Raw genomic sequence first — 9,926 nt, 5'->3', positions numbered from 1 at the left:
TAACCATGGAGATGTCAAATCGGGTGAGAGGGGCAGGTATTTGAGTGGTACTATACCAGGAGGGGAGGGAGGGGGTGTGTGGGGGTCGTTTACTTTATACTGTCCCCCCTTAGATTTCTGAACCTCTCTCCTCTTAATGCCTTTGTGCCCTTTTAGGCCAAGCTCCTAAAAGTTATTGTTATGGTGTGGGTTTGATAACCTGGCGAATACTGAAGAGTCCTCAAAATTTAGCCAACATGCCCAGGTTGTACAGAATTTTGCAGGTGTCTCTCTTGTCTGATGAACTAAATCCTCCATATGGCGTTGTTTTTTTTTTTGTTTTTTTGTTTTTTTTTAACATAGAAAGAGTTCTCCTGTTATCCAGCACAGTTCTATTCCATGGTCATTCAGACCTTTTAAAGTTACCTAGCTCACCTGCACATTCCTTCTTTTTAACAATTTGTTTAAAAAATTGTTCACCTGGCCACTCCTAATCCAGCTCTTTGAACTTGAGAGCTCACAGCAACAACTTTCAAATGCAAATCCCACAATTGGAATAAATTAAAGGCTTTTTACCTGCTAATAAGGATACTATTCAAACCTGGATTTGGTACCACTCGTCGCATAATTTTTATTGGCTTTGGTCTCTTGAAAAGGTGGTGACTACATATAAAAAGTGCTGCAATTCCTAAACTACTCACCTAATTAGGGTACAAATACCCTGGCATTACAACTGTCAAACTACCAATTATGAGCTTTGCTTTATTGGATAAAATTGAGTTTTGGTAAATCCAAAGGAGTGGATGCAAAAATTGTACAATCTCATTCGGATTGTAACTTGCATGTTAAGCTAAACTGTATGCAGTGTATATGAAAACTATTGCAATCTTTGATGAAACTGCTGTAAATGTGTTCAACTCACAAATAATTTAGATTGCGGGGGATATATCTGTTTAAAATTAGGTTAGAAGTAGTTAAAGTATATGTAAACCCAGATGCTAAAATCTCTCTCTTTAACAATTCAGGATAATTTCAAAAGCTTTTATATAACTCCTAATTGTCCATGAAAGTCCCTGTTTTGTCACTCTAGTGAAAGGCTGACAATGCTCTATTCCTGTCTCCCATTTGTACTTTTGTATTGTCCTCATTACACTGAGCTTCCAATGGAGAGTACAATTTCAACACACATGTAGGCATTGGCCAAATTTATCTTGTATCCTGCCCTGAGAAATTGCTGCACTGCATGCATGTATACAAGAAGTGGCTGTAAAGATGCTACAAGAGATCAGCAGCACTAAAATGCAACAAAAAGGTGAGTTGCAGTTGTTTGATGCACAGTGCTTTAAAAAACTGGCATCTAGTTGGGATTTGCATATACTTTAAGTATTATAGACTCTTCTATGACTTATGCCCATATGAAAAAAGCAGAATGCCAAGGTGACTTGGTATTCACAGAAGTGGCAAATCTTGACACAAGTAAAGTATGCTAATCCAAGGGGCGTGACCCAGTGAATGGGTGAAGCTTCACTACCTCTGAAATGTTTTGCAATACAGGAGTCAATAAATAGCGGCTTCCATCAGAGCCCATTATGGCCCCGTTCACACTGGGGCGACGCTACTTGCCGGGGCGACCTCATAGGTCGCGGCGCGCTGCTCGCACCGCGACCTCGGAGCGGCCGGCACGGACTTCATAACACTGAAGTCTATGCAGGTCTCTCCAGGTCGCCCCAAAGAAGCTCCGGACCCTTTTTCTAAGTCGGAGCGACTTGTGTCGCTCCTATTAGAACGGGTCCGCAGCTTCTCTATGGAAGGCGACCAGGTCGCCTGACAGGTTGCCCCAGTGTGAACGGGGGCTCACACATGCTTTACTTTGTTTCACATTCATAAACTTAAACATGTATTTGTAACAAATGTATGGCTCTGAAAATGGCATATGCTACTTGTTCAAAGCTGTACTGGCAAACAGTATAGCACCACACCATTCACATGAGTCAAGGGATATACTTTAAAAGAATGTTATTCCAACTGCTAAGTATTAAATTGTGGATCTGCCTCTCAGTACTCATCTGGTGTTTGTATTGCACTATAGTCTTCAGAACTGCAGGCCAGTGGGTGCTACCTTTTTATGTACCTTACTGTTTTTTTGTTCAGATTTGCCTACATATATTTGATAATATAAATATACTGCGTTGGACTTGAAATAATTAAAATGTAAAAAAAAAGGCAGCTGACACAAAATCTTTAAATGTATACAAAAGATAAAAGACAATTAAAATAAAAGGTGCAGCGCTGAATAGTCTCTCCCAAAAGCCTCATCAGAAGAGGAGAAAACTTGGCGCCCTTGGAGTCCAGGACACCGCAGCCATTTTAATTTTGATTTTTATTTATCTCCACATGACGATATTACCTGAGACCTTGAGGAGAGACAGTACATTGGAGGCTATTGGGACTGGACACCATGTTACCAAAGGAATCATCTGTTGATCTGCCTACATAGACCTTTGTAATGGGGGTCTATGTTATTTTATAAGAGGCTGTCAAGTTGGGTGTTTATGGTGGTTCCCTCTATACATGATCCAAAGAACTTTCTCCTCTTCTGATGAGGCTTTTGGGAGAGACTCTTCAGCGCTGCACCTTTTATTTTAATTGCCTACATATATTTGCCTGCAGTTTTTTAAATCTAGGGCTATTTGAATAAAGGAATTTTATATAGACAACAATTTATTGTATTTTGCTGCTACATTGCCATCTTTTGCTTTTGCTGTCAATTCTTAGAAAATAAACACATGGAAGCTTGTTTACTAAGGGATTTGAGGATGTTCACACAATAAAATGCATGAAGATTCCTTTTATTTGTCTATCTATGTGCATATTAATTTGTTTATTATTCACAGGATTGAATAATTGAAGGGAATCTTCACATGCATTAAGATTGTGAACATTTTGAAATCCTGTAAACCTTATTTAGAATGTGGGCAGGTAGGCAGCTGTGTTCAGATATGACTTAGCCCTTGTTTACATTGATTGCGGCTTTGAAATTGTGTGACTTCCCCTGAAATCACACCATTTCAAAGCCACATCTCCAAAAATAGTGCATGTGCTATTATTTCAAATCAGTGCGGCACTGCAAAGTTGGTGTCGCACTGATTTGAACAGCGTCATTGCCGGCTATAGAATACCACAAGTCGCTCCAATGTGAACGGGGCTAAACGTTGCCATTAATGCAGCAGTCAATTCTATTGACGCATACAAATTGGTCTGGTAAAGGCGAACAAAAACTGTATCTGATCACCACAAACATTTTAATATTCAACACAAACCCCCATCTGTCCATGTCTTCATTGTTTTTGTTGAGAAATCAAAATAAAAACACCCCCCTAGCATTTCTAGCTGCGGCCACTTTGAATAAGTGCAGATGATTCATGTAGCATTTACTTACTGTAATCCATCTTCCCTTAGCTCAAGCAGGCAGGATGGTATGCTTGGCTAGGAGAGCCCCTTTTTGAAAGAAAAAAAAATGGCTGGGATATATGACAATATTTTGTTCTAGGCCTGACACAAGGGAGCAACTGAAGTGTAAAAAAAAAAAAAGTGATTCTTTTTTTTTTTTTTTTTTTTTTTTTTTTCTTTTTTAATGTAATATATACCTGCTCTGTGTAAGCCCCTGGCTCTTCCTCTGAATGCCCCTATAGAAAGCTCCTTCCTATGGGTGCACTTGTGCCTGCTCAATCCTGAGCCGCGCTGCCTGCATCCTTAGAGACAAAGTATGGCTTGGCCTTGTTCCCCCACTCCCTTGTCACAGGATTTTGATTAACAGCAGCAGGAGCCAATGGCTCCTGCTGCTTCCTCTCTGTTCTGTGAAATGAGAGAAGCCGCTGCTCTTGAGCACATCGCTGTTTCGAGATTGGCTCAGGTAAGTATTTAGGTGGGCTGGCTGGAGAAACATTTGAAAGGTTTTTACCTTAATGCAGAGAATGCATTAGAGTAAAAAACCTTTAGCCTTTAGAACCACTTTAAAAACAAGTAAATATAATCTACATTCATATCTATTTACTAACGTTAGCATCATATAGATTAGAAATAGTTGATGCTGATTGGGAGAGTTTAGTTCCACTTTAGCTGACTGGTTTGTATATGTCCAGAAATACTACCCCTGGATATGAACTGCTTCCAGTGCTGGTCAGAGTCCCTAATTGCATGCGACTGTTTCGAATAGGCAGTTTAAGGTAAAACAGTGGCGGCTCCTGCCATTGAATATACAGTATACAAATCTGGCTGTAGATGCTTTTAAGTGTGCAAAGAACTGAAGTTTCTCCACCAGCAAGAATCCCTCTTTCCTGTCACCAAAGGGCCTTGCCTGTATGAATGAAGCCTTGATAAATCAGTCTCTCATGACTGTTTACACTTTTTAAGAAGAAATACACAATACAGTACAGCTTGTCGCTTGAATTCTGCAGGAACATACAAACGTAGTGTTTCTGTCTTGTATGCCGAATGAAAGCTACTCAGGAGTAAGGTAAAACATAGCATCTTTCATGAGTAAAATACATGGTGTAAAATGTGCTGCTAATATTGAGTCTAAAGTATAGCCATTTTAGTAGTTGTGCATTTCAAAAGTAAGCAAGCCATGTTTTCAATAGTGATCACCTTTTCACTGTATCATTAGTAAAGTGGGTCACTATAACATTTAGGCAGCCTTAAACTAATTTCTTCTGCATACATAACTGCATGCATACACATACCTGTTCGTGACTAGTCGGCCAAACTTCATGAGAACAGCCATTTTGTTAATCAAAACCTTTGGTTATACTCAACATGCTATACCAAAAATGTGCTGCATGTCCTAGCTTAAATCTGCCCGCAAACAACCCCTTTGCTTTTCTATTCCAGCATGGAATAAGCTGTTAAAGGGAACAACTACACTCTGTTCAAGTTTATGCAATTCAGGTGATGCATCTATATTGCTAATCAGTACAAGCAACAATGGCATAGGTCAGTTTAAAAGTAGAAAATTTAGGGGTCCATAACACAAAGTGTTAGTGGTCCAGTAGGGATTTTTATTTTTTAAAGTAACTGGGGAAGCTACTTTTTGACACTTGAGGAGCCATCACTGTTTCTGTTTTTATGACTTTTTGTAAAAGGATGAATTAATCTTCTCTTTTTGGCGGGTGGTGATATCCATAGTCACTCCATCATATGAGAAACTTCCAGGGGTGTCGGATGCCTGGTTTCCTGCTGTTCCTTGTGGTTCCTCTCACTGGTTACTACATCACTACTGGACACCAGATGATGAGCTTTCTTTGGCAGCCATAGTTCCCCAGAAAATAAAGCATCCCCTGCTAAAAGGGAACTATGTAGTATTACATTTTCTAGAGCTAATTTCTTGAAAAAAAACATTTCAGGTGACAATGCTTTGCAATTAAATAGCACTGTTGAAAAATACAGTTTAAACAAATGACCAATTAAAAAAATAATGGGCAGGCTTCAGTCTGTGTATGACATGTAAATTAATTTTAAATAAATTTAATAAAGATTTATTTGGGCTAACACTCCTTAAAATGACAATTTGCATACCTGTGAAACACTATTAATCCCCAGCAGACATCGTAATAGAGTAAATTCATAATTATCTCTATAGGTATGTATATACTGGTAAATGTTTTCTTACTGGGGGTTTTCTCTTTTTTTTTCTTTGCACATTCCATTAGCAAGTTGCAGTCAACCTTTTGTATGAATGGGGGGAAAAATCCTGCAATGTTTCTGTAATGGTGCTATTTGTCAAGTTTTTGTGTAATGGAGAGTCTGGCTGATTCAATAAACTGTGGGAGGAGATAATTACAAAGTGTGCTACCCCTTAGTGACCAGAGGACATTCACTATAGTGAGTTCAGCCCAGCATTAGATATGTTTTGGTTTTGAATACAGAATTTTGCAGTTAACACTTTTTGCTTGTGTTTTGTTTAACCAGTTTGTGTATGTTTTGTTCTGGGTGCTTTTTATCTGGAATAGGTAGAAAACCTCTCTTCTGTCATTAGCAGAGTCAAAACCTCTCCTCTATCCCATAAAGAGTCAGTGTTATCAAAGAATAAATTGTTGTTCTTTGGTTTTAACACTATGAATGCTAATGTAAAAAAATGTATGATTAAGTGCCGGTTCACATTTCTGCGATCACAGAGATCGCATGTAATTCGGAGCGCACTACTCCTAAAATTACATGCAATCTCTGTGCAGTTGTATGGCTGAATTCGCACTGCAATGGCACCCAACTCGCACAGGACCCTTTTTTTTGGTCCGCAGCAGAATCAGATCGCATGGTGGTTCACACTAGTACGATCCGATTCTGTGCGAACTTTCAGATCGCATTGCGATATGCGATCGGATCTGGGGGTGTCGTTAACTTTTAATTGACACCCCCAGCGTATCGCATATGGCAGTGTGAACTGCCAGGGGTGCGGATGCGATGCGGGAACATGCTGTATATTCGCAGCGTTCCCGCATTGCAGAAATGTGAACCGGCACTAAGGGCTTGTAAGTGTTAGTTGTGTTTTACCAATCATACCTATGTCTTGTAAGGAGGAGTAAAAAAACAAAGCACAAACTAATTTTACCAGATTTTACCATTATTCATAATGGCACTCCAAACGCTGTACAATTTTGCCACACAATAGAATCATACAGCAAAAGCGTGTTTAAAAAATATGCAAAGCTTGTCACCGAAAAAGGAGCAGGAGCTTCTTTTGAGTGACAAATGCATATACTGTATGGTCGCCCATCGATGTAAATGTAGTGCCCTGTGTGCAACACACCTAAATGCATGTAAATCACGCTTTAAAAATTGCAAGTGGGAGTGCTCATTTCCGCTGTGTGATATCTGAATTGGGCCCAATGATTCTAAAGCATTGCAGCACCAAGATATCTTTCTGTATTTTGTGTTTGCACCATTTACTACATATAATTCCTCTACTTTAGACTCAAAATATTAAGTAACAACAGTAACTGTAATGTTCCTAACAATAAAGACTACCAGCTGTTTGAAGGTACATGGGTTCTTTTAAAAGTGGAATGAGTTAAGCCCCTTTCACACCGGTGGACCTGATCGGACCACCCATTGTTCTCTATGGGGTGGCGGATGTCAGAGCATCCGATCCAATTAAATTCCGCTAAAAACAGACGTATGGCCATATGTTCACTATCCGTCTGACGGATCTGATGGAAATGCAGTCAGTTTCCATCCGATAGCCCCATAGAGAAAAGCACACTGTGTCCACTACGCATAGTAGAGTGGACACGGACCTGTCATCCGCCAGTGGGGATAAGCGGAGAGATCCCCTGCTGAGAAGATACATTCTGCTTGAACAGATCCGCTCCTTCTGAAAGGGACCTTAGGGTTGGTCAGTACAGAGTAAGAGTGTATTTAATTGTGTTCCAGTAAGTAAATCTTTTTAGCGGTTTAGGGAACTGCAGATACATTTCAGAATTGTTTGCCTAATTCAATGCAGCTTCATAATTAAGTTAAGCTACTAAACATTTGTGTTTTATAAAAAATTTCTAAGTTTTCAGATTTGGTTTATTTAATATGGCAGTCCTTCGTCCAGATACAATATCGTAGTAGCCTACAAAGCCAAAATTGTGTGTTTTTAAATGAGATTAGTAGAGAAAAATGTGTAACTGTGTTTTACATAATTTACATATGAAGAGCAAGCTAAAGGATATTATCTCATTCGAATGCTCATACAGTATCTCACAAAAGTAAGTACACCTCTCACATTTTTGTAAATATTTTATTATAACTTTTCTTGTGACAACACTGAAGAAATGACACTTTGCTACAATGTAAAGTAGTGAGTGTAAAGCTTGTATAACAGTGTAAATTTGCTGTCCCCCTTAAAATAACTCAACACATAGCCATTAATGTCTAAACCACTGGCAACAAATGTGAGTACACCCCTAAGTAAGACTGTCCAAATTGGGCCCAATTAGCCATTTTCCCTCCCTGGTGTCATGTGACTCATTAGTATTACAAGGTCTTTTATGTGAATGGGGAGCAAGTGTGTTAAATTTCGTGTTATCGCTCTCTCACTCATACTGGTCACTGGAAGTTCAACATGGCATCTCATGGCAAAGCACTCTGAGGATCTGAAAAAAAGAATTGTTGCTCTACATAAAGATGGGCTAGGCTATAAGAAGATTGCCAACACCCTGAAACTGAGCTGCAGCACGGTGGCCAAGACCATACAGCGGTTTAACATGGCAGGTTCCACTCAGAACAGGCCTCGCCATGATCGACCAAAGGAATAGAGTGCACATGCTCAGCGTCATATCCAGAGGTTTTTTTGGCAATAGACATATGAGTACTGCCAGCATTGCTGCAGAGGCAGGAGGGGTCATCCAGTCAGTGCTCACAACATACGCCGCACACTACATGAAATTGGTCTGCATGGCTGTCGTCCCAGAAGGAAGGGCACTTCTAAAGATGATGCACAAGAAAGCCCACAAACAGTTTGCTGAAGACAAGCAGACTAATGACATGGATTACTGGAACCATGTCCTGTGGTTGTTGAGACCAAGATAAACGTATTTGGTTCAGATGGTGTCAAGCGTGTTTGGCAGCAACCAGGTGAGGAGTACAAAGACAAGTGTGTCTTGCCTACAGTCAAGCATGGTGGTGGGAGTGTCATGGTCTGGGGCTGCATGAGTGCTGCCAGCACTGGGGGGCTATAGTTCATTGAGGGAACCATGAATGCTAACATGTACTGTGACATACTGAAGTAGAGCATGATCCCCTCCCTTCAGAGACTGGGCCGCAAGGCAGTATTCCTTCAAGATAACAACCCCAAACACACCTCCAAGAGGACCACTGCCTTGCTGAGGGAGGGTAAAGGTGATGGACTGGCCAACCATGCCTCCAGACCTAAACCCTATTGAGCATCTGTGGGGCATCCTCAAATGGAAGGTGGTGGAGTGCAAGGCCTCTAACATCCACCAGGTCTGTGATGTCACCAGAGAGGGGTGAAAGAGGACTCCAGGGGCAACCTGTGAAGTTCTGGTAAACTCCATGCCCAAGAGGGTTAAAGCAGTGTTGGGAAATAATGGTGGCCACACAAAATTTTGACACCTTGGGCCCATTTTGGACATTTCCACTTAGGGCGTACTCACTTTTGTTGCCAGCGATTTAGACATTAATGGCTGCATGTTGAGTTATTTTGAGGGGATAGCAAATTTACACTGTTCTACAAGCTGTACACTCACTATTTACATTGTAGCAAAGTGGCCTTTCTTCAGTGTTGTCACATAAAAAGAAATAATGAAATATTTACAAAAATGTGAGGGGTGTACTCACTTTTGTGAGATACTGTACCTAACTTGTGTTCCATATTCTGCCTCTCATGCATAGAAGTCAAAAGAAGAAGCCATGCGTAAACTCAAAGCTTCTTTTGTTGGAGTTTAAGCCCAGGTTTACACGGAGGCCGTTTTGAAATCGTGCAAGTTCAGCTGAACTTGCACGATTTCAAGCCAGTATTCCAGTCCGACTTCGGGGATGATTTCACAGACATCTGTGTGGGTTCCTGCACAGATGTCTATGGAAATCGCCCCCCAAAGTCATTAAAAGTAGTACAGAAACATGTCATGTTTTGAATCGCATATCAAATCGGACCAATGTGAACGTGGGCTTAATGCCAGTATAATAGACTCATTCCACAACTTGAAAATCTTTTTGAACATTTCTGCAAGTAGAGGTTTCAGTTGTGATAAGTAGTTAGTCTTGGATAAAAATGCATTTCCATGGTTTTGGCAGGATTTATCATGACACTTCTTTTATAATCTCTGATCTCAGCTTAATCACCCTGTTGTATGAAAGCTGCTTGATCAGCAGCTGCAGTACTGATTTGTGCATTCCAACAGCCAGGAAGTCTCCCCACTGTCAGAATACAATAGCACAGTGTGGAG

This window comes from Pelophylax lessonae (assembly GCF_965119305.1).
Source record: "Pelophylax lessonae genome assembly, chromosome: 8".
NCBI classification, from domain to species: Eukaryota; Metazoa; Chordata; class Amphibia; order Anura; family Ranidae; genus Pelophylax; species Pelophylax lessonae.
Note: the sequence above shows the minus strand (reverse complement) of the source record.